Source organism: Onthophagus taurus, chromosome 3, assembly GCF_036711975.1.
Source record: "Onthophagus taurus isolate NC chromosome 3, IU_Otau_3.0, whole genome shotgun sequence".
In the NCBI taxonomy this organism is placed as follows: Eukaryota; Metazoa; Arthropoda; class Insecta; order Coleoptera; family Scarabaeidae; genus Onthophagus; species Onthophagus taurus.
Window position 1 is genome coordinate 15,986,575 of NC_091968.1, and position 25,945 is coordinate 16,012,519.

Here is a 25,945-nt window from a genome sequence, read left to right on the forward strand (position 1 = left end):
TGCAATGTTTTGGATACCGGTTTTACCGAAGAACCGTCATTGCAGACACACATTATGGAAGTCAAGAAATCCCGATTTGAGACAAGCGCAAGCTTTAGTTTTAAGGTAGTTTTAATTCTAGTAGAGTAAGAGCATGCTTAGTATGTAAGGAGAAATAGAAATGGCAAAACGAGCTAGATGGTAGGTAACAGTGCGCCTCCACGTTGGCAGGACATGGAAAACGAAGTTTTGGTAACTGTGCAAACAGCAATAAAAATCCAAAACACGGCCAAGCACTGTTACTGCAGTCCTGTAATTTCTAATAGCTTAGAATCGCTTAATGAATGAATTTTTGTTTTTTGTAATTTTTATTTTTTATTTTATTCTTTTATATATATTCTTTTATTTTATTTTATTTCTGCATGTTATAATTAAAGGTAGATAAGAATCAAAGTGCATGTTAATAATAAGTAGATAGGAATTAATAAAAAAAAACTGCATGTTAAAAAGTAGATAAATAGTATAATCAATAGTGTATATGTATTAACCATAAACAAAGCATGGTACTAATTGGAAATGATAGAGCATGTAATTGATAAATTTTAAGCTAAGTTTTTTTTTGAATTTTGTTTCACTTTGTTATTTCTAGTTTTATTTCCTATAAAAAATGAATTAGTATTGTCAAATCAATTTTCTTTTTTTGTATAAAAAACGGTCTAGTTTTGTTTTCTAGTTGCTAGGCTGAAATAAATAAATGTAAATGAAAAACAAAAATGTACCGTCGCCTTGCAGTAGTGCCCGATCTAGTGATTTTCTCGATGTTCTATCCCTCTGCGGCCTGAATCAAATTAATCACCACCTTAATGCCTTCAACCATACTTTGGATCTCGTTATTACTAATTTTTATTCAATATCTGACATAGCACTGAGCGATACACCTTTAATTCGTGAGGACATATCTCACACTACTTTAGAGTTTTCCTGCACAGTAATCGCACCTCCAAATCTTAAAGATAACTTACCCGCTTGTTATATCTACAGAAAGCAAAATTGGACTTACTCAATTCCCTTTTTAACGGGATTAACTGGGAAAGAGAGTTGGAGGGCGATGATGTTGATAGTTCTGTAGAAACATTTTACGCTCACTTGCGTCAAGGCATTGACAACCATGTTCCCAAAATGTAAAAGCGAGTGAGTGGTTTCCCTGTGTGGTTTACGTTCAGTGCTGTGCGGGTGATTAATGAAAAGAGGAAGGCGCACAGGAAATGGAAGCGCTATGGAAATCATGTTGATTATCTTACTTTTTCTCTGTTGAGAGGGCGAGCAAAATTCCTTATTAACCGTGATTATAAAAATTATATTAGCTGCGCAGAAACAAATATAACGCACAATCCCAAGCATTTTTGGTCATTTATAAAACGAAGAAAGGGCAATAATAATATACCGTCTGTGGTTTATTTGGACAACAGCACCGCTTGCGACCCTCGATCTATCTGTTCATTGTTTGCTGACTTTTTTCACTATGTGTACTCAGTCCCCCGGGCTGGTGTGGTATCTGGTGTCACGACCGGCTTCAATAGTGCAGATCCGGTTGCTTTGATCAGATGGAGGTTGAGGAGGCACTGGGAGGAATTGATGCTTCAAAAGGTCAGGGTCCTGATGGTATTCCTGCCATTATAATTAAAGAATGTTACGCATCTTTGTCACTTCCTGTAACCATTATTCTGAACAAATCGATTCAATCTGGAGTTTTTCCATGTCTTTGCAAGCAGGCACATATATAATAGATTAAAACGTTTTAATGTTATAAAAGTTTGTGGAATTAAAAAATTAGTTACAACAATGGAACCCATGAAGTACTTTTTACCTGCTGAAGAAATTTACGACATAATTGATGCTGCCCATATTTCTATTGGACATGGCGAGAGCCACACCTTGTACTAGTGATGAATTATTAATACTAACAGCAAGGAAAGATGCTCATTACAATTTGGCAAAGCAGGCGGAAAAAATGAAAAAATCAAGTGATCAATCACATCCACCATTGAATGTCGGAGATATCGTTACTATACCAGTTCCAGACGTGGACAGAGGAAAGGCGGAACCCGTAATATTATTGGATGATAGGAAAAAACATAGGAGCAGTTACTTTAATTTGCAAACATATTGAAAGCTTGGGACAAAATACATCATTTTTGGATTTATTTATTTGTCATTGTTTTTTACATATAGAAAATCTATGTGCTCAGTCATTAAATATGTCTCACGTGATGTCAGTTGTCATTAATATTATTAACAAAATAAAAAATAGTTCATTAAAACACCGCCAGTTTCAAGAATACCTTCGCGAACTGGAGTCCAAGTACTGTGACCTAATATATTACGCCAAAATACGATGGTTTGATGGAGTCGTGGAAAATGTTTATTAAGATTTTGGAACCTCAGGGAAGAAATTAGAATTTTCATGAATGAGAACGGCGAAGACGTTCCACAATTATACGATGAAAAATGGTTGTTGGATTTGTGTTTCTTAATAGATATCACAACTAAATTAAATGAACTAAATCAGAATCTTCAAGGAGAAAATAAATTAATTACGAATTGCTATCAAGACATAAAGACATTCATTGCTAAATTAAAATATTTTCAAAATCAACTGAAATCGAATAATGCCACACATTTCCCTCACTTAAATGATTTCGAAATGGAAAATAAACCCATTTCCGAATATTCGCATAATATTAAAGATTTGCTTGAGGAATTTGAAAAAAGATTTGCCTACCTAGAAAAATTTGAACAAATGTTCAATATTTTTAATTGTCCATTTAATATTGATGTGAATTCAGCTCCAGGTTATTTACAACTGGAACTTATCGATCTGCAGTCCAACTCAGAAATGAAATTAAGGTTTGAGGACATCAATATAGTCGACTTTTATGGAAAATATATCCAGGAAGATAAATTTCCTAATTTGAAAAAATTAGCTATGTGTATTGTGGCAGCAAACGGCACAACATATCTCTGTGAGTCATTTTTTTCTAGATTAAAATTAGTCAAAACGAAAGACCGTAACAGGCTCACCGACGCAAATTTGACGAATCAGTTACGTTGTGCCACAACAAAATTAGAAGTTGATATTAAAAAAATTTCAAATAAAATAAATAAACAAGTTTCACATTAAATATCTGTTGTAATTTACTGAAATACCTATATATTATTGTGTATATCTGTGTACATGCTAGTTTGTGTATACGTATCTCATTTAAGCGCGAGTGTGCGCTAGAATTGAAATTTTCTTGTTCAGGTGGGTGGCGGCCCAGTGCCTTGTACATTCCTAAATTTTGGCCCGAAGAGTAATTTGGGTTGGACATGGCTGAGCTAGAACAACGTGTAAGGGATGGTTGTAACACTATTCGAAACAAACAAGGTATTTTTTGGAAAGTAAGACGTTCATTAATTAAACGAGTGAGATGTTGCATTGACACCAATTGCATTGAATAACTTTTTTTGGTGTTATTTGTTAAAAATTTAAGTGCTTTTTGTTAATATTTTAAGTTAAACTTTTTATTTTTGTTAAATTGTTAATACGTTTTGTTTAGATTGTTTTTATTAAGGTTTTGGTAAAAATTTAAGCTATTATGAAAAATTAGTAATAATAATCTTTTGAATCATTTTAGCAAAATTAACCACGATTCGCAGAAATTTTTGTAGACAATGTACGAAGTAATTTTTTATTATCCATTTGACAGCTTAAATCAGCGGTATTCAAACTAGGTTCCGCGGAACCCTGGGGTTCCGTGAGCCATCCCCTAGGGTTCCGTGGGCCATGCCCAAATATTTCTTTATATAAGTCAATAAGTCAACCCCTACTTATTCAATAAGTATACTAATTTTAAAAATTCAATATTTTTCATAAAGATGGATAGTTATAAAAATGAAACCGTGCTTATAATTTTAAAATTTCGCGCTGTAAATGTTACGTCACAATCGCTGGAGTCAGCTGATCACTGTCTCACGTTTGCAAGTTGTAGCTTGTAGCTGCAGTAGTGTAAATACTGTAAGGCGATACAGGCACTATTGCATTTATTTTGACGTACACTTTTGTGTATGAATACGTTTTTTGGTTATTGTTATATGAACTATATTGCGAAAGCAAAGGTAAGCGTTTTATAATATTTAAAATTTTCTATTTCAAATTTTTATTCGAAAAATAATTTTTGCCTTTTATCCATGTAAATATAAATTTACATAGTTGAAAAAAATATAGTAAATCATTTTCGTATAAAACTTCATCTCCTAATTGGTTGTAAGGAGTATATTTTTAAATATTTGCAATCCCTTTGCAGAAACGTTAAAAACGGGAACGTTAAAACGTACTACTAAAAGTCCTTCAATATCTGCAAGTAATGTAAATGACACTACATTGTTAGATGAAGTTCAAGAAGTACCCATCGAAGTACCTATAACACAGAAAATTAAAATATCTGAAGGTATAAAGACGCGAAAATATGATGAAAATTATTTACAATTTGGATTTACCTGGGTAGGAGATGCAAATGAACCGAATGGCCTTTGTGTAGTATGTGAAAAGGTAATATGTAACAGCAGTTTGAATCCGGCAAAATTAAAGCGTCACCTTGAAACGAACTATGCAAATCTTTGCAACAAAAGTGTTGAATATTTCAAACGTAAAAATGATGAATTGAAGAAGAAAACAAAGATATTTTGTAAATATGTGCTCTCTGATAACGCGAAATCACTTGAAGGTTCATTCCGCATTAGCTATCGCATTGCAAGAGAAGGAGAGGCTTACACAATTGCCGAAAAATTAATAAAACCCTGCATTAAGGATGTAATATCTTGCAAATTTGGAGAGACTTATCTGGAAGAAGTGAACAGCATTCCATTATCGAACACCACAATTGCAAGACGAATTGAAGAAATGGCATTATTTTGTGAAAATGATTTAATAAATCGTCTGAAAACGTCGAACAATCCTTTTGCATTGCAGTTGGATGAAACCACAGATGTTGCAGGATTAGCTGTGTTAATTGTACTGGTACGCTATGTTTTTAATTCTTCAGTGCAAGAAGATATGCTCTTCTGTAAACCCCTCGTAGAAAGGACGACTGGAGAAGAAATTTTTAAACTGATTAATTTGTACATGGAAAAACAGAAAATAAGTTGAAATTTATGCGCGCATATTTGTACTAATGGAGCAAAATCCTTATTAGGTCGCGAAAAAGGAGCAATATCGCGAATTATTCAACTAGCTCCCCATATTAAACATTCCCATTGTTGTCTTCATAGGCATCAATTAGCGGTAAGACGTATCTCGCAAAAACTCAAAGATACGTTGGAAGAAACAGTGCAAATTATAAATTTTATAAAGAAGGAACTAAATTCCAGATTATTTGCATTGCTATGTGAGGAGCTATCTAGTACGCATAAAACTTTGTTATTGCATGCAGAAGTACGCTGGCTTTCACGTGGTAAAATTTTAACTCGGTTTGTAGAGTTGAAAGATGAAGTCAGATTATTTTTAAATGAACATAATCACAAATATGCAGCAAAATTGAATTGTGAAATATGGTTACAAACCGTATGCTATTTGGCAGATATATTCTCTTTTTTAAATAAATACAATAAATCACTTCAAGGAATTAATATCAACATAATTAAAATGCATGATAAAATCAATTCATTACTACTGAAATTAGATTTATGGGAATCTTACGTTAAATCAAATAACGTGCAATGTTTCCAAATGAAATAAAAAAAAATAAAAAAATAATGATGTTCGACAACTGATTGATGAACATATTATCCAATTAAAACGGACAATACGAATACACTTCCCAGAAACAACAGAATCGTATGAATGGATTAAAGATCCATTTCAATATTACAATAAATCTTGGAATTTAATGTTGAAAGAAAGAGAACAATTAATAGATATATCAACGGATTCAGTTTTGAAATGTGCATTTGAGAGAAAAGGTTTACTAGAATTTTGGATAAAATTGTACGCAGAATATCCAGAAATATCAACAAGAGCGATTAGAATATTACTGCCTTTCGTTTCTACCTATTTATGCGAACATTCATTTTCAATATACAGGGTGATTCGGGAGGAAGTGGAAAGATTTTAAGGACATGTCTAGGAAGCTAAAATAAGCAAAATAAGTCCATATGTTCAAATCCGATTTTCATTTGTTTCCGAGATAATTAGGTTTTTCTTTTTAAAAAGTTAATCAAGTTATGTTTGACAACGTTATCCTATATGACAATTTGAAACAAAATGTTAATTAAAGTGATAGTTGTAATTGTTACGAAATAATAAAAATGCCTCACATTTTCAGTCATAGAGAATATGCAGATATGGTGTTTGTTTATGGTTTTTGTAATGGTAATACTGTTCGTTCAGTAGAAGAGTATCGACGTCGTTTTCCGAATCGAAGAATTCCTAATAGGCAAGTGTTTCAAACTGTTTTTACACGTGCTGGCGAAAGTGGAATGTTCCCAAGTGCAAGCATTGTTTCTGAAAAACAGCAAGGGCTCAGTTTGGAACATGAAGAAAATATTCTGGATGTTGTAGAAAATAATGCAGGGATAAGTACAAGGCGCATGGCAATACAATTTGAAATTCCACAAACAATGGTTTGGAAAACATTAAAGCGGCAAGGCTTAAACGCTTTTCATTTGCAGAAAGTACAAAATCTGCAAGAAGGCGATTATCCATTAAGACTACAATTTTGTCAATGGATTCGTGAAAACAGAAGATTACTTAAATGCATATTATTTTCTGATGAAGCTCAATTTACTCGAGATGGAATTAACAATTACCATAATAATCATCGATGGTCGGACGAAAATCCCCATGCCACGCAGGAACACAATTTCCAACATCGGTTTAGTATTAATGAAGACCATTTAGAGGAAATATTGGACGATGTACCTTTGAATATTCGACAACGTATGATCTTCCAACATGATGGAGCACCCCCTCATTATTCAAATAATGTGAGGAATTTTCTAAATACGCATTTCGGTGATCGCTGGATTAGCAGAGGAGGCCCGCACCCTTGGCCACCGAGATCACCGGACCTCACTCCCCTAGATTTTTGTCTTTGGGGATGGATGAAGTCCTTAGTTTATGCTAGGAAAGTGGACACAAGGGATGCGCTACTAGATCGTATTCTTAATGCTGCGGCGTTCATTAGAGCGAATCATCGTTCACTGAAACTGGCTACCAGGTCCATTTATAAACGCGCAAATAAGTGTATCGAAGTGGGTGGTGGAGTTTTCGAAAATTTAATGTGAATTAATGCTACTTGTTTTTTTGGTTTGTTAGTTTAGTAATAAATTTTGCTTTAATTTTGAAATTATTATTGTTCAAAATATCTCAAACAAATGAAAATCGGATTTGAACATATGGGTTTATTTTGCTTATTTTAGCTTCCTAGACATGTCCTTAAAATCTTTCCATTTCCTCCCGAATCACCCTGTATGTAGCAACGAAAACAAAATACAGAAATAGGCTCGATACAGAAAATGAGATGCGTCTACAAATAACAAATATTTTACCAGATTTTAATATATGTATTATGCAAAGGCAAACAGGCTCACCCCAGCCATTAGCGCATGCAATCTAATTTTCTTTTAATTTTGCATTTGTGTTTTATTTTTGTACTTTTATAATAATGAACAATGAAAATATGTATTTTTTACCAATTTACTTGTTTAACATTCTAAAATTCACATAAGTAATAATTTGATATTAATTTTTTCTTAAGGGTTCCGTTGAAATATATATAACTGTAAAGGGGTTCCGCGCCTCAAAATAGTTTGAAGACCACTGGCTTAAATCAAACCAATGAAAGAAGCCTATTAAGATTTTTAGTGATAGTTTAATACACATGTTTGCGTGCAGTAATTTATAATCTGTTTTTTATTTAAATCAATTGTCAAAGTGTCGTCAAGTTGGTATTGAAAGTAAAAGCGCATGTCGTGACTTTTACTTTAATTGTTACTTTAATTTTTACTTTAATTTTTACTTTAATTTTTAACAATTTTCGTATAATTTTTTTGCTGCTAAATCTACCATAAAAATGTTAAGAAAGGGTGGAACGGGATGTCAACTGTCTAAACGCGAAAAAAACTCTATAATTAGGTATTGTGAAGAAGTACAGACGGAGACACAAAATACGAATTTAAAATATATATGTGATAAAGCTTCACGTATTTTTGATGTATGTGTATTGCACTTGAGTTTTAAAATTAAATTTATATTCAACATAATTGTATTAGGTTCACAGCACGACGGTTTTTAAAATTATTCAAACCTACAAAAAATATCAAACTGTAAAAAAACCAAAAACACAAGGGCGTTGTAAAATGAACTACAAAACGGATAATAATTTATATTTTATTAAAGAAGAGTTAGGAAGACAAATACAAAAATTGCATGAAAAGAAACAGTATTTTAATCTTAATGATTTACTTAATTTTGCAAGAAATGAATGTGATTTTACTAATGGTAGATCAAAATTACATAAAATTATAAAATCTATGGGATATAGATATAAAAAGATTAGCAATAGAAAAGTGTTAATTGAACAACCACAAATAGTTTCAAAAAGAATTACATTTTTAAAGACATACTTGCAATACCGAGAATCCGGAGAGTATACTTTTGTTTTTCTTGACGAAACTTGGATTTACGAAAATGGCACCCAAGTTTATCAATGGGTAAATGAAAATGAAAGATTCGCAAAGAGCAGAAGGCGAAGGAAAAAGATTTACAATCTTGCACGCAGGCACTTCGTCAGGGTTTTTGCCAAATTGCGATCTCTTGCTCAGTGACAACACGGAGCACAGAGATTATCATAAAAATATGACGTCAATTATTTTCATGGAATGGGTGAAAAATCAATTACTTCCAGCATTAAATAATTTGGATGCGAAGTGTGCGGTAGTAATGGATAATGCTCCATATCACTCAAAACAAATCGAGAAAGCTCCAAGTTTCTGCACAAAAAAAATGATATGAAAAAATGGTTAACTGAACATAATATACAGTTTGAACCAACCTTAAATAAAAAATCGTTATGGGAAATAATCCGTTATTACAAGCCTCAAATCGACGAAAGTTATCCATATTAAACAGTATATTAAGAGAAATTTTAATTCAATCAAATTAATAAGAGACCATGGCCATACTGTTCTTCGCCTTCCTCCATACAATTGCCAATATAATCCCATTGAACTATGTTGGGCGTTCTTAAAAACTTATTACAATAAACATGTTCAGTCCAGCTCGGAGAAAAAGATCTGTCGTGTCAAGGAGACTTGGCAAAAAGCTCTTGGTCATTACACTCCGGAGATGTGGGCAAATAGTGTTCGCCACTGTGAAGAACTAATTAAAAAAGATTGGACAACATTAATGGGAAATTCATTAATAACTGATTTACCTCCTGTCATCATCCAACTAGCGGAAGACTCAGATTCTTCCAGTAATTCTGATTTTTAAACAATATTCAAATTTTAATTATAGCACTTAATTATGTTATCTTAATATATTGCTCACGAGTTTTAATTTCAAAACGTAGATATTAGCCAAGTGACGAGAGATTAATGGCTTCGTCTTTAAAGTGACAATTAGTGACAACTTCGTTTAGAATATACACAACCTTACTTATTATTTACTGGAAAATATTATAAAGCGTGGTCATAGAACATGGTATCTAGTGTGGTACAGACCGTTTTTTTATAAAAATTTGGCAATGACAATTGATTTAAATAAAAAACAAATTTTACTTAGTATTATTTATCTTGAAAACGAGTGAGTGGTCGTAGACCATTTTATAAGCAGAATATTTTTTATGTATTTTTTTCCGTAGATTCTAATTTTGAGGTTAAAATAGTGAAAAGATCAAAACAAAAAAAATATGGGAAATTGCGCCCCCTATCCCTTATTCCGCTATTTCCCTATTTCCGCAATTGCACATTCCTTCTAATTTTTCATTCGATTATCGTATTCGCCCCGTAAAAATAGCTAAATATGCCAAATTTCGTGTGTTTCTAACCCTAGTAGTTTTTGAAATAATGAGAAATAACCACATATTGAACGCCTTCTTCAAAGTGCTCTACCTCCCTTAGGTAGCATTTTAGGACACACCTTTATATGAACTTTTCTTCATGATTTTTTATGTAGAATTACCCCTTCAAATATATGAACGCAATTTCTGGACACGCTGTATAAGATTGGTACAAGGGATAGCATATTGGACAAATTATACTGCAGGTGAATACTCATACATACAAGGCCAGCCATACACAGGTAACATTAAGTCTGCTATAAGCAATGACTGCATGGCGAACCTCGGATATACTACTCCAGTCGCCCGTGTATGATCGGCTTAAGTAGACGTAAATATGTATGGCCGTGAGTTGTGAAAAATGCGTTTATTTTTATGATTTTCTTCTTTTTCTTTAATAGGTCAGAATTTGATGGCTGTAGCGAAAAATTCATCCGTCGTGATGAAGTGCCAAACGTTACAATTACTTTAAGAACTGCTGCCAGGAAAGCTTCTATAGGAACAGGGCAAGGTTATGCAAGATGTGTTTGTTTTAAAGGTTGTACCAATAATAAATGTTTATGTAAGAAAAAAGGACTATTATATAATTCTAAGTGCCATAATAGTTTAAGTTGCGCAAATAAATAGTTTAGTTTAGATGCCTGCATACAAAAAAAACATTAAAAAAACAGATGGTTTTTCTTCCTTTCCTGTTGCTCACACCAGTCTATCTCTCACCTACTAATGCTTCTGCTCTCCCCCTCTCGTCTCCTCTGACCAAAAAAGAGTTTTGCCTAGCAATTACTGATGAATATACTTTTGACTAACGTTCTCAGTCAAAACCCTTTTTGACCGGTATTTTTCAGATAAAAATAGTATTGTCAGTCAAAACGTATTTTAATCGTAGACTGCTGTCAAAACTAGTTATAACTGAATTTTGTGGTCTAGTTTTGACCGAAAACGCGTTTTAACTGTCACATATACATATATTAAGTTTGATAATAAAGTTTATTGGAACTTAAAGCAAGATTTTGTTGTTAACCAGCGCCTACCAGTTAAAAATTAATAATCTGTATTCGTTAAAAACATTGTAACTCATAGCTATTTCCGATATTACCAATATAATAGATATATCAAATTACCCCTAGAAAGTAGATCCTGTTTATCTACATCTGTATTCCAACTATATTTTTTATTACTTTACCAACTGCAACTTTATCGTAGTTTTAATAATTATGGCTATTTAGATTTTGGATTCGTCCCACTATGGGGCACCAATACAACGTCGTGTCACTGAGCGCAGATGAAAATGTAACGTAAAGGGGAATGTGATACTGCTTTGGACTATAAAATTTTCTCGGAAGAAGAAAAAGACTCAAGCATGATATTCCTAACATTCAAAACATTGGGTTTAATAAGTTCAATTGAACATGATAATCCATACGCCACTGTAGAAAATGTAAAACTCATATTATTAATATTTGGGATCTTGGTTTTAATAATTTTATAATTAAGGCTTATAGAAATGTTTGAATGACTTAGAATAAATAGTGACAAAGAGACCTGGACAAAATAATTGTGTACACAGGTAGATAATAGTCCAGTACACACAAAAATAAGCAAACTTATAAGGAAGGCACTTTGGGAATTTTAACAAAATAAACTGCCAAAAAAGCAGATCCCAAAACGTACAGGTTGCACATACACATGCGTTTCACAAAGAATTATTCAAGTTCTCTCAAGCAATTATTCTTGGTAGAACGCTTGCGTACTAATCCATAGCACAGCCACAAAAGACTGATTCCTAACTACATATCACGAATATGAAATCTTTGAGATATCTCAGCAGCTTATTGTAGAAATAATACACAAATTTATGTACATTGTTGGTCTGATAATATTATCAATATCATCATCAATTCAGCATTAACATCTCATCCGAATTTTTTTGAAATTAATTTGATAGATCTACTGAAGAAAGTTCCATTGAATATCAGACAAAATATTCTGGTCATTTTAGTTACATAATGATTAACCATATTAAATCCGTGCAATTCGCACACAAGCTGCAACAAAAAGAAAAACATGTAATAAAGGGGTTACGAATTTCATCCCCTTACAGGGCGCTAGGGAAGCTTAAGGTATACTTGAAAATAAGGTCTTAACCAGACTAATTTTAAAATTCTACGGTTTACTTATAGCCGATATAAAAAATAAAATGTAAATTTTTGACGGCTCATAGTTCAAAAACAAAAGAAAATTGCGACCCTATGTTTATATAAAAAAACTTGTGTTATTTTGGCAAGTACTACGTCCTAGTAAAGTTTCCCTATTAAAATCTGGATCAGCCTGTATATCTCGATAAATATCGACTTTATAAAAAAACTTTTTCTATAAAAATTGTTTAACATTTTATTTTCCATAATAATCCTTTTCAAGCTTTTCAGCGGCTGTATCTCAACAACGGTAAGGCCTAGAGGTTTGGGAAAAAAATCCTTATAAGCAAAGTGGGCAAGAGAAAAAGCTGGAAATTATTTTGAAGTTCGTAATTCGACCGCTAGGGGGCGCAACTACCATTGAGAAACATAAAATTCCCGCTATCTCAGAAAGTTAGACGATGAGCTATAACGTTGACAACATCATTTAGTAGCTTGGATAATACCGCATCGCTTTTGTTTTGCGATATTTCTCATATCTGTCATAATAAGGGAGGGGGAGGCCAATACGTTTTCAAATGTTTACATGTTAATATCTCCTGGACCATTCAACCGATTTGAATATTTTTGGTCTTGTTTGAAAGAGCATTTCATGCTCTTTTAAAAGATATTTTCAGTAAGACCGCTTGGTTTAAAACAAATAAGCTAGAGGGCGTTATCTGCAGCGGTTACATATTTTTGTGATTTTTGAAAAAAAGTTAAATGGAACGGTACTATTTACTTCACAGACCGTTAATCACCATAAAATTTGCTAAATATTAGTGAAAACCGCATCTCGATATCTCCATCCATTCTCGAATTAGCGTGTTGAAAAGCCAACGGATCAATGAAACATCAACAATGATAATAAAACAAAATAAACTAAAACACTTAGAATAACTTAAATTTTTGGCAAAAATAACTCACTAATGTGCGAAATGCCTTCCATAAACCTCGATGCATTTATTTAATCTAGTTTCGACGAAAAAAAAACGCTGCTTAAGTCTCGGCCCTGGACACGTTTCTACTGGTATTTAGTGTTTTGTCATATTTTCCCGGGTTATTGGTGTTTGTTGAAAAGTCAGGTCGTTTAGTCTACGAAATAGATAAAGGGGTGAAAGCAATGTGGGTTTTGCTCGAACCAAGAATGCATATTATGCAAGTTTATATCAGCTTGTGGACAGATGCTTCATGCATCCATAGCATTTGTGATAAAAGGTTTGGATTTGCCCAAATCATATTTAAAAGTCAATGGTAATAGTTCAGTCTGTTATCATAATCGGTATCTGTTCAGGCCTGATGTAAAACAACGTGGTGGAGATATTATTTTCTTGAGAACTCTTGTCGACAATTGTTTTCGGAGTTCCCAGATTATGTGGGATCACATTGCGCACCAATGTGATTTACGAATTCATAGAGATGTCAAAATGGGCAACACGTTGCCTGTTTTCCGTAATCGCTAAGTCAATCTTAAACACACTTCTAGAGAAAAATGTCTTTCTTTGTCGTAATTGCATTGCACATTTTTGCCATACAGTTGCATCGTATTCGAAACATTGAAAATAAATCATCATACGCTTCTGCTTTAGTAAATGACATGTTTACAGTTACCATGGTTATGTGATTTGTTTTTCTCAATGAGGTAACTGGATCCGATTGATGGCACTCGAGTTTTTAACATTTTCTTCTATAACTCGAGAACGGGTGGCGATATCGAGATGCGGTTTTCACTAAAATTTAGCAAATTTTAAGGTGACTAAGGGTCTGTAAAGTAAATAGTATCGTTCCATTTAACTTTTCTTCAAAAATCACAAAAATATGTAATCGCTGCAGATAACGTCCTCTAGCTGATTTGTTTTAAAGCAGACGGTCTTACTGAACATATCTGTAAAAAGAGCATAAAATGCTCTTTCAAACAACACCGAAAATATTCAAATCGGTTGAATGGTCTAGGAGATATTAAAATGTAAACATATGAAAACGCATTGGCTTCAACCTCCCTTATGAAAGATATGAGAAATATCGCAAAACAAAAGCGATGCGGTATTATCCAAGCTATTAAATGATGTTGTCAAAGTTATAGCTCATCGTCTAAGTTTCTGAGATAGCGAGAACTTTATGTTTCTCAATGGCAGTTACGCCCCCTAGCGGTCGAATTACGAACTTCAAAATAATTTCCAGCTCTTTCTCTTGGTCACTTTGCTTATAAGGATTTTTTTTCCAAACCTCTAGGCCTTATTACCGTTCTAGAGATACAGCCGCTCCGTACGCTTAACGGGACACGCTGTATATTGTGATATATGCCTTGCAGTTAATGGGAAACATTATGATCACTTATTGTAATGAAATCCATTTTATTGCTAATTTCGTTTTGTCTTTAAAGTTTAATAAGAGACATACACTAATTTTTACATGACTTGCTTTATTTTCTATGTAGATTTAAGGTTCGGTAATAATTCGAGATACTTAACCATCTCGGATATCTTATTGGTGCAATTAACTTAATAAACGGTTACATTTTTATATTTTTTTGAACAAAAATTTTAATATAAGGGTACCAAGATTTTACGTCATCCAAACGAGAAAAAAAATCTATCAAATGAGCTTAATGGAAGGGTACATTGCTAATTAAAGAAATTTAAGTGTTATTCGATACTCATTTGATTTCTGAAATAAAAACAAGTGAATGCTGTCTTATTATGGAAAATAAAATGTTAAGCAACTTTTTTTTATATGAAGTTTTTTTATAAACCCATACACAGAATGTCCCGAAACTCAACGTCAAGCGGGCACAGGGTGAGAGGCCAACCCATACCTGTTCTGGTAAAAATAAGAAAAAAATTCCATGTCTCTTAGCTAAGTGGTAATAGACATATTTTTGAAAATGTTAAAAATCGTTCCCGTACATCATATCTTCAGGTACTACATTCAGAAATGTACGCAATTTAATAGTGATTTTTTAATAATGTATTCCTTATGAACCATGCTACTATAAAAGTCACAAATCAAACAACAAAAGTCGTTAGTTTTGCAAACAAAATATTAGTTTGATTGAGTGAAGGTTGAAAGAATTTATTGCTTTGTTCGTTGGATCTTCCCTACTCTGCACAACATGGCACTAGTATGACGTCATAGTGCAATTAGGTGTAAGTGCAAGGTTATGTCAACTGAGTGCAGGTTAGAAAAGTGTAAAGCGTTCCATCTTCATCTCCATCTTCATTTTTTACAAAACACGCTTCCAAATATTCCGCCATTTTAGTTACACTGAATTACACTGCACCTATTGAACTTAATCGAAAGCAGGTGCAACAACATCTGCACAAACTTGCACCGGCTACACGAAATTACACTGCGCATGACCCAACGAACAGTATGAGTGCAACTGCACTAAACTACACTATCCCCAACGAACACACAACATCTGCACTAAACTGCTTAGTGCAAGCAGTGCAGTCCTAACGAACAAAGCATATATATGTCTATTAAGTTTGACACACGATTTCAAAAAAATGAGTAGTACCCTTGGAAAGTTATTTTAAAAGATGGCCTGTTTAGTCGAGATTGAAAAATGGTATAACACTTGTCATTTTTCTTTTCCCAAAAAATATTATTGCTTGTTTTTCTGCAAAAAGTGCGTTATTTAAAAAATATATAGTTCCGTATGTTATTTGTGTTTCCTCCAAAATAATTTAACAAGTTTGTTAGAAGATGTGCCACTCAATATCTACAGAGAAATGTGGTTTCAATGAGATGGTTGCCCAACTCATTATGCTTGTTATGTGCGGGACTGAATACAGAATATCTTTAAAGATGGATTTGGCGTCTTGGTTCGATTAAGTGGCCTCCTCATTCTCTGTCCTTAAATCCCCTACATTTTTTTATTAGGATTTTATAAAAGAAATAGTGTATTAAAAACCGATTGAAAATCTTGCCGAACTGCGCCACAATATTTATACAGCAGCAGAAGAAATAAATGCAAAGAAATTTGCACAACTAGTAAAAAGATGTTTTCTGCGACGATGCAGAAATGCTTGTCATGACTTGTATTAGTGCCGACAATTTGAGCATTTGCTTTAGTTTTAAGAAAATAATGCAATAAAATCAATAATTAATTAATAATTCCTTTTGTGTAATTTTGTCTTTAGGTTAATCTTATTCGAACAGTCCTTTTGCAAAACATAAGGGCAACCATCTTGTTGAAATCACATTTTGTAGTTCGTAGATATTGAGTGGTACATCTTCTAACAAAGTTAAGAGGAAATAAAGAGTAAATACTAATAGTATCTGAAAGTATGATTTTTTTAAATAACGCGTTTTTTTGCAGCAAAGCAGGCAATATTATTTATGAAACGAAAAATGGCAAGTGTTGTACCATTTTGGAAACTTGACTAAACAGGCCAACTTTTAAAACTACTTGCCAAGGGTGCTGTACTACTATTTCTTTTAGAAATCGAGTGTCAGCCAAACCGAATATGTAGACAAAAACTCTTTTAACTTTAACTCGATCAAGCTAATTTTTTTTTTTTTTGAAAACTAACGACTTTTGTTGCTTGATTTGTTACATCTATTGTAGCATGGTTCATAAGGAATACATTATTAAAAAATCACTATTAAATTGCAAACATTTCTGACTGTATCACCTAAAGATATGATGTACGTGAACGATTTTTAACATTTTCAAAAATATGTCTATTACCACTTAACTAAGAGACATGGAATTTTTTTCTTATTTTTACCAGAACAGGTATGGGTTGGCATACAAAAAAGCTTTATTTCTGTATGACTTTTTGACTAACCTGTATACCACACTTATTTATTGCAACTTGTAATTTAAACTTATTGGTGTTCCATTCAATTCTACAACGTTATTCATAATTGTTATAGATTATTTTATTCAAAAACAAGACTGGTCACTGCAAAAACTTTTAAATAAAAAAAAAATGGTATAATTATGTCAAAAACCCGAATAATAGTAAACATCTTCGGACTTTGGTCAGCCTAATTAAAAAAGGAGGTTCATTAATTTATTAAGAAAAGTAGGTATTCACCTTTTTTATGAAATTCCTGGAGGAATTGCAGATTGTATTTTATTCTTTGTTTCTAGATTTGAATCTATTAATGTTTCGCCAAACTCCAATCTTCCTCCCATAATATAACAATTAACATAGTATCCAACAAAAGATAGCTCAAAAATAAAGACCAACAAAAGGTATCCAGAACTAAGGATGCCCCAAATGGAAGATACACGAAACGGAAGGTACCTCAAACCAAAGACCTAAAAATAATAGAAAAAGACATAAAAATTAGGAAATTATACAAGAGGGGAAAAATGTTAATTATTATTATGTTGAATTAATTGTAGTAATTTGAATTTTCTTATAGTCGACATTTTTCTATATCTACTTTTGGGATAAATGACGCTTTTGCTTGAGGAGAAGTGAATCATTAGGATTTATTTTTATTTAAAATACAATAAAAAACCTACCTCAGTTGTTTGAGGCCTACCACGTGTGTAACGTAAAATGACTCACAGATATGATATATATCCGTATCAAGCACATGCACTATTTCTTAAATAATTAGTCGCAATGATTATCCCGATAAATTCGGATAAGTTAAATGGAACACCAAAATTTCCAAAATGTCGGTCTAAATTCGCTTAACAAAACGACTTCACGCGTACGTCAACGTCGTCGTGTCTCACCAACATAAACTTTATATTTTTCATAAGCGCAGGTCAGTTTTTACTACCTGCGCTTCTCAATTTTAAAGTTGAAAAAAACTTAAATGATAATTAAATCAAAAGTTAAAAAAAAAGAAGTCTCTTACGTTTTGGTTAAAAAAATTAACTTTGTTAAATTGAACTAATAATAATAATCATCAATAAAGAAAGAAATTAACAAAATAAAGAATAAAAAGGTGACATCTACAGATTAGAGGGTAAAGTAAAAGCAAAGAGAGGACCTATAACGAAATATACAGTGTGTCCGTAAAGTAACGGGTATAGGCGATAAAATCATAATAAACGGTTTATGGAAAATCCCTGAAACGGGTATAAAGATTTAAATTTTTTGCAATTTTGTGGTGTAGATTTCAAAATTTTTTTTAAATGGCAATCCCCAATTTTTATTGCGGAATATGAAAGAGGATTTTTTTCTGAATCTAGTACAGTCAATATTAATATTGGTTACATAAGAAAATTTTCAAGAAAAATTACTTTAAAGTTTAATTACTTCAAATTTGTATAATGATAAAAATAGCAGTAGCCATGAATAACTGTGGTAACCAATTATTCTAAACAATTCCCTGAGTGTCCAAAACTGATTTAGTAAGTAGTTGATAAAATAAAAACCCAATACATTCGCACAATTCTGAACAACCATTACAAAAAACTTAATTTACTTAACCTTAAGCTTTACAATTGTTACCAATTACTTAATCTTCACCTCCATTACATTGAAGTCGAAGAAATAATTAGAGAAGCTAAATTGCATGATAGGATAATTTTAAATGAAATACGAAAGAAAAAACTACAAAAGTTGAGAAACGAGAAGGAGATCAAAGGGAACCAAATGCAGAAGCAGGAAACAGTTCATAAATTTTACCCAAAACTAACGAACACCACTTCCATAATCTTTACCGAGAAAGAAGCAGACATACTGAAGAAAGGACTGAAATATGCCCCTAAGACTGAGACTGATCTCCCTCTGTTGGCGATGGAGGTTCAAGCAGCTATTAGAGGACATGAGAGGGAGAACTTAATCACGAAGGAGATCCAGCAAATTCTCATTAAAGAAGAAAGAAACCGGGAACAAATAAAGGAAACAGAGAAGAACTTAGGGTGATAAAGAGTATTAAGCGAAAGATCAAAGAAAATAACCTAATTATGACCCCAGCAGATAAGAATGCAGGAACAATTATCTTGAGTAAGGAACATTATATTAAAAAAACCGAAGATTTCCTGAATGACAACGACTTCAAAACCATAAATAAAAACCCAACAAATAATTTCCACAAAAAGACCAAACAGATTATCAAGGAAAATAACATGATTTTAGAAGAGATCCTGGGCAATGTTAGAAATTTATTACCCATGAATCCACAAATTCCTAAACTCTATGCCCTCCCAAAGATTCATAAAACTAACATGTCTGTTCGACCCATTATAAGTTCCATTCAATCCAGCACATACAGACTTTCCGAATTACTACAAGGATTTGTTAGAAATACTATCAATTTTAAACCAAAACATATAATCACAAACCGTAATCAAATACCAACTTTGATTAACAAAATAAAACTACTTGATAAGTTCAAAATGATTTCATTTGATGTCAGTAATTTGTACACCAATATACCCATAGCCGAAACTTTGAATATATTGAAAGAGAATATTAAGACCGAACTTAGAGACGAAAACAAGACTAATTCCATTTGTAACATCTTTAAGCATTGCTTAGAACAGAACTTTTGTACATTCAACAATAAATTCTACCAATATGCTGATGGTTTGCCAATGGGTTCCCCACTCAGTGGAATAATGGCCGACTTATTTATGGACAACCTAGAAAATAAACTTATTATGAATGACATTAACCCATACAAGAATGAAATTATTACCTAGATTAGATATGTGGATGACATATTGGTTTTCGTCAAGGATGAACAAATAATTGATAATCTCCATGAATACATAAACGAATTACATCCAAAAATACATTTCACTTTAGAAACAGAAATAGAAAATAGAATAAACTTTCTTGATTTCACAATTCAACGTTTGGGCAACGAAATAAAGTACACAATATTTAGAAAACCTACACAGACCAATGCTATTATCCCTGTCGACTCCTACCATGACAGCACCCATAAGATGGCAGCCCTCAGAGCTACAGGTGCTTATCGATGAAACAGAGAGCTGGTACCGAAAATTGCGCATTCAAATCAACTCCCCAAAATCGCAATTCTTCATCCCTTTCCTCTCAGTCCACTCCCCTTCTCCTATAATCACAGTCCAATCAACCTGTAAATACCTAGGCATGACACTCGACAGAACCCTAAAATTCTCCGCCCACGCCATCAAATCCATATACAGACCAATTATAGAATATGGATCTATACTTCTAAACGACGCGCTTAGAACATCAAGACGCCATTTAGAAGTAGCAGAAAGATCGGCATTGAGGTCCATAACACGAATAAGGAACCCCCAAAATCCTCTTTTCAACCCTAGCAATGATCTCCTTTATAACCTCACTAATATCCCCCCATTAACTTCCCTATCAAATTTCCCTAAAACTACCCTCAATTTCCCTACCAATCTTCTAAACCATTATCCTCATTATCCCTAGAGTAAACCACCCATCTGACCGCCCACCACTCCTTCAAAAACTGTTGGTGAACAGAGAAGACTGAAGCTGCCGCTAACTAGAACTTGCATGGGTAGAAAGACTCTGATCTATAGCCCTATTTTTGGCTAAGTTTTAATTTATAACTTTTTTTTTGTGTTTATATACTCCTTTTTTTTAAATTTATTTGTATTTTTTGCATCCAAAACTAAAATTTGTTTTCTCTGCCTCCATTTTTAATATGTATTAGTTGATAATAAACGAATCCAAAAACAATAAATTAAAAATCAACAAAAAATAAACAAAAAACGACAACACTAACAGGAATAATAATAAAAAGTACATAAAATAACAAGACAAGTAATAAAAAATACTAAAGGAAATGTTCAAAAACTTAAATTTCTTTTTTTTTGTTATTATTGAAATGGGAACCCAACATTTTTGCATTTAACACGAAAACGGTGATTTTTATCAATATTATCTGAGAGTGATAAAAGTTTCTAAATTAAATTTACTATTAGAAACTGCAAAAATAAATGTAGGGTTAGGATCAAATAAAAAGTTTTGAGCAAACAAATTTTAGAAACAGCATGTATAACATTGTTTCCGAGGACCGATCCAATTCATAAATTGCCTAACGATTTTACGTGACATTATTATACTGTACCAAAGTTCAGCGCTTTACTATAAATAATGTTGAAGATATTTAGAAAAATGTGTTATAATTTCTTAACTTTGGTTGTATCTTTGAAATTTGAGGACTTTACTAATTTCTTTTTACATGAATCGTTATCATTTTCATTCTAGTATATGTGGTTAAATTTGTTCCCCGAGTCACTGAAACACCCTGTATAAACCGTAATTTAATTTTCAAAACTACGGTCATAGCGATTTTACAAACTTTCTACTTTTTTGACAATTTCAAATTTAACTCTAACTTTAGCAGCCTTTCTCCAAACAATTTTTTCTTGAAAATTTTATAAACAGGCGTCCTATATATCAGTGGTGTCCATAACGTCGATCGCCAAGAAAATCAGGAATCTGAAATGTCTAATATCTGGGCCAAAGAACAAAAAAAAAGGAAGGTTACTTTAAACCCTTCGGTCGATCTTGGCAAGACATTTATATAAAAAGTCGATTTTGATCAAAAATTAGTGGACCCTACTGCTCTAAATCGATTAAACGTCAAAATTGTTGATTTTCGAAAATTAACTCAATCATAACTCAAAAACTAAAAGCGATGGAGAAAAACTTTTTATACATAAAACCTTAGTAATAGACCATAAAGACTAGATCCATAAAAAGATTGAACCCAATTATTACCATTTTTTATTTATAAGCTCTAAACCGATTAAACATCAAAATTGTTGATTTTCGAAAATTAACTCAATTATAACTCAAAAACTAAAAGCGATGGGGAAATATTTTTTGTACATAAAACCTTAGTAATGGGCGATAAAGACTAGATCCATAACAAGATTGAACCCAATTATTACTATTTTTTATTTATAACCTCTAAATCGATTAAACATCAAAATTGTTGATTTTCGAAAATTAACTCAATCATAACTCAAAAACTGAAAGCGATGGAGAAAAACTTTTTATGCATAAAACCTTGGTAATGGGCGGTAAAGACTAGATCCATAACAAAATTAAACCCAATTATTACCATTTTTTATTTATAAGCTATAAATCGATTAAACATTAAAATTGTTGATTTTCGAAAATTAACTCAATCATAACTCATAAACTAAAAGCGATGGGGAAATATTTTTTATACATAAAACCTTAGTAATGGACCATAAAGACTAGATCCATAAAAAGATTGAACCCAATTATTACCATTTTTTATTTATAAGCTCTCAACCGATTAAACATCAAAATTGTTGATTTTCGACAATTAACTCAATTATAACTCAAAAACTAAAAGCGATGGGGAAATCTTTTTTATACATAAAACCTTAGTAATGGACCATGAAGACTAGATCCATAAAAAGATTGAACTCAATTATTACTATTTTTTATTTATAAGCTCTAAATCAGTGGTGACCATAACGTCGATTGCCAAAAAAATCATCAATCTGAAATATCTATATCTGGGCCTCAGAGCAAAAAAAAAAGGAAGGTTACTTTAAACCCTTCGGTCGATCTTGGCAAGACATTTATATAAAAAGTCGATCTTGATCAAAAATTAGTGGACAACACTGCTATATATCATATGCCATCTTAAAATAGAAGCTTTAATCTTCAATTTAAGATATAAATCGTGGTCTAACTGTCAAGAATAAGGTCATAGTGATTTTACAAAATTTCTACTTTTTTCAGAATTTCTTATTTAGTATTAGCATTGCCATCTAAACACTGTGTAACCAATTGGATACGAATTAAATTGATCAAATGCACTGTTTCTAACGTACATGGCGCCAGGTGGTTCTTTGAAAAGCAAAATCATATCCATATATGAAATTTTTTTGTTAATTGTCCGATTTTAGTGTGTAATACTTTTTTGGAATTGGTTCGTCCTGTAGAATTGCCCATCAAACTCCCTTTAATTAATGTTAAGTATGTCATATGTCTAACTTTAGTAGTATATCTGATATTTACAATTTAAAGAAAAATGTGTAATAAAAAATGTTTTATATTGCATTCTGTCTATTGTTGCAGTCTTTTTTGTTCTTTCTTTGTCTCTCATTTCTAAATCAGTACTGATTTAACTTCAATTAAAAAATACTTTAGTTTAACTTTAATTAATACTATTAGCATTTATCAAACAGTAAACCCCAATAAATATCAGGAAAACTACTAAAATTGGACATAGATTAAGATTAAATTAGACATAAATGAGAAAAAGAGAACTTGATGGGCAATTTAACTAGCATGTAATATAATAATAACTAGCATACAGGCATTTAAAAAACTTATGGAAATGCCATTTGAAAAAAATGGTCAAAATTTACTTAGTGCTATATCACATATCTTTGGACACTATCATCTACCTACAGGTTTTGACTATTATCTGACATAGTTTAAAGACAAATTAAGGCAATAAGATCATGCTACAGGCATATTTTGGAAAAACAATTGAATGTCTAAGGAACTATTAATGCTTTGAGTTGGCAACATATACGGTTGGATAACCAAATGTAGTTGTATTCATAATATAATAAAATATACAGGGGGTTCCATTTAAAAAAATTTACACACTTGCCATCATGCTTAAATGTAATATCTTGTATAAATGAAAATAATTTTGTTATAAAAAGTGGTGAATCAAACAACTTTTGTATAAAACATTTTTTCATTCTCAAACAATTTAGTAAGTATCAACCGCCAGGACACTAATAATGCATCCTGTATAAGTAATGAAATCAATTTATTACTATTATGTTAGAAATTAAAATATTATAAAATCTTAATGTGTTAAAACAAAATTAAAGAAAATTCCTCATTTATGTTCAATTGAAGTTGAAGGGAGGGTGAGTAAAGAATAAATTATGAACTATAATTAACTAAATTGTTATAAATAACAATTTGTTATCAATGTTTTGAGTAGTAAATTAGATCTTTATAGTTTCAAACTAGATAAAATGTCATTCATATTGTGAGAAATACTTATGAGGGGATATTCTAGAAATTTGAATGCAATCTTCTTCTTAATACTCACATTTACTCAGTGCTGCCAAAACGTCACATCACTGCAATGCAAGGCTTATGAGAATCTGTACCATTTGTAGTTGGAATTTTCTGAAAATTACCATAACAGATATTTAAGGATTTTACTAATTAAAATCAAAGAATGTTTTTAATTTGTAGAGATAAAAATAATTCGAAGGTTCTCTTTTCACTTAATTATTTTGTTTATTAATGAATTAAATCTACTCAATCACAAATTTTTTTTTTAAATAGTTACCTTATCCATACCAAGAAATTTCTTTTAATCATCTTCGAAATGCAGAATTGAATATCTCACCCAATTTTGTGATTATTCGTGGACAATTGATGGAAGTTTTTACGTAAACAATACAACAAAGATTCCATATATAATAGTTAAACATTTCTACAACGGTGTTTTAGGGAACACTGTTAACACCATACAAGAAACTTCTTTGAAACCGAGTTTTCTTTGCTTCCTTTGCCTGCAAAGCGGAATGGCAGCAAGACGCCATATACGCGCAATGTGCAGCAATGTGAAGTGATGTGAAGCGTGGTGTGGCGTGGTGAGACCAACGAAAGAGCTCGTAGGTTACTGATGGGACGCCACCAGATGGCAAGTATACTTAGGTTTCCTATTAATAGCTGGCACTATTTAAATTATTCCACATTTTTAGATACATATTTGATATTTTTATGCATTAAATTATTTGTTATTACCAATATTTCATTCCGGAGATATTTTAGTAAAATACTAAGCATGTAGCTTTCGTACAACATGGGTACTGAAGTATTATTGGTACTTACAAGTACATCTATTATAAAGAGATTTTATGAAAATAACAATAAAAAGCAATATGTAAGTACACTGTTTCGTGATCACATACAAGTGAACTACCCGTTCTCTGAGTAATCGTGGTTTTCTATTTAGCTTAATTGTTAAACCAGTTGAACACAATAATGTATTGAACTATTTGACATAACTAATATTTACTAATGTTTTGTTTTGGGTCGCTATGACATTGTTGCTAACGGACGAACGACAAGTTATGTGGCTGAAGTTAGATTCATATTCGAATCTGTACCAGATTCAGATTCATAAAATTACAGTTGACCAGACAAGTATTGAACATATCAATTGAAAAATCGTTTTCTGAAACTACAGAAGTTGTAGCAATCTGCGACTACCCTGGATAATTCGAATAGACCCTCTAGTATATTCCCTGTCTACCCTCACCCTCAGATTTGCCGTAGGGGCCGAGGGGTTCCTCGTATTCAATAGCAAAGTTAAAAATTATTTTCTCAATAACTAGAGACTGCAGCACCCTGGTACTAGTCTAGATTATTGCATTATGTCCTCTGGTATCCTTGTAGCCCATGAACACCCCCAGATTTGCCGTACGGGCCGAAGGGTGAATTTTTTAATATTCCTTGTTTTCAATAGCAAATTTAAACATTATTTTCTCAATAACTAAAGACTGCAGCACCCTGGGACTAGTCTAGATTATTACATTAGGTCCTCTGGTATCCTTGTAGCCTATCCACACCCCCAGATTTGCCGTAGGGGCCGAAGGGTGAATTTTTTAATTGCCTCGTTTTCAATATCACATTTAAGCATTATTTTCTCAATAACTAGAGACTGCAGCACCCTGAAAGTAGTCTAGGTTATAGCATTAGGTCCTCTGGTATCTTT

At 32.3% G+C, this 25,945-nt stretch overlaps 1 long non-coding RNA gene across 5 annotated transcripts; it reads right to left on the reverse strand.

Moving 5' to 3' along the window:
• Positions 1-481: 481 nt before the first annotated feature.
• LOC111416827 (uncharacterized) lies at positions 482-25,462 on the reverse strand. 5 transcript variants are annotated; one of them, XR_011639939.1, is made up of 5 exons: positions 25,151-25,462; positions 24,512-25,120; positions 24,266-24,345; positions 17,302-17,528; positions 482-12,124 (listed from the first exon to the last, which is right to left on the reverse strand). It is a non-coding gene; the product is annotated as an uncharacterized lncRNA (long non-coding RNA). The 5 variants fall into 5 exon arrangements; XR_011639942.1 differs by having other exon boundaries at positions 482-9,397; positions 9,453-12,124; positions 24,512-25,462; XR_011639941.1 differs by having other exon boundaries at positions 482-9,009; positions 9,072-12,124; positions 24,512-25,462.
• Between the last annotated feature and the right edge of the window lie 483 nt (positions 25,463-25,945).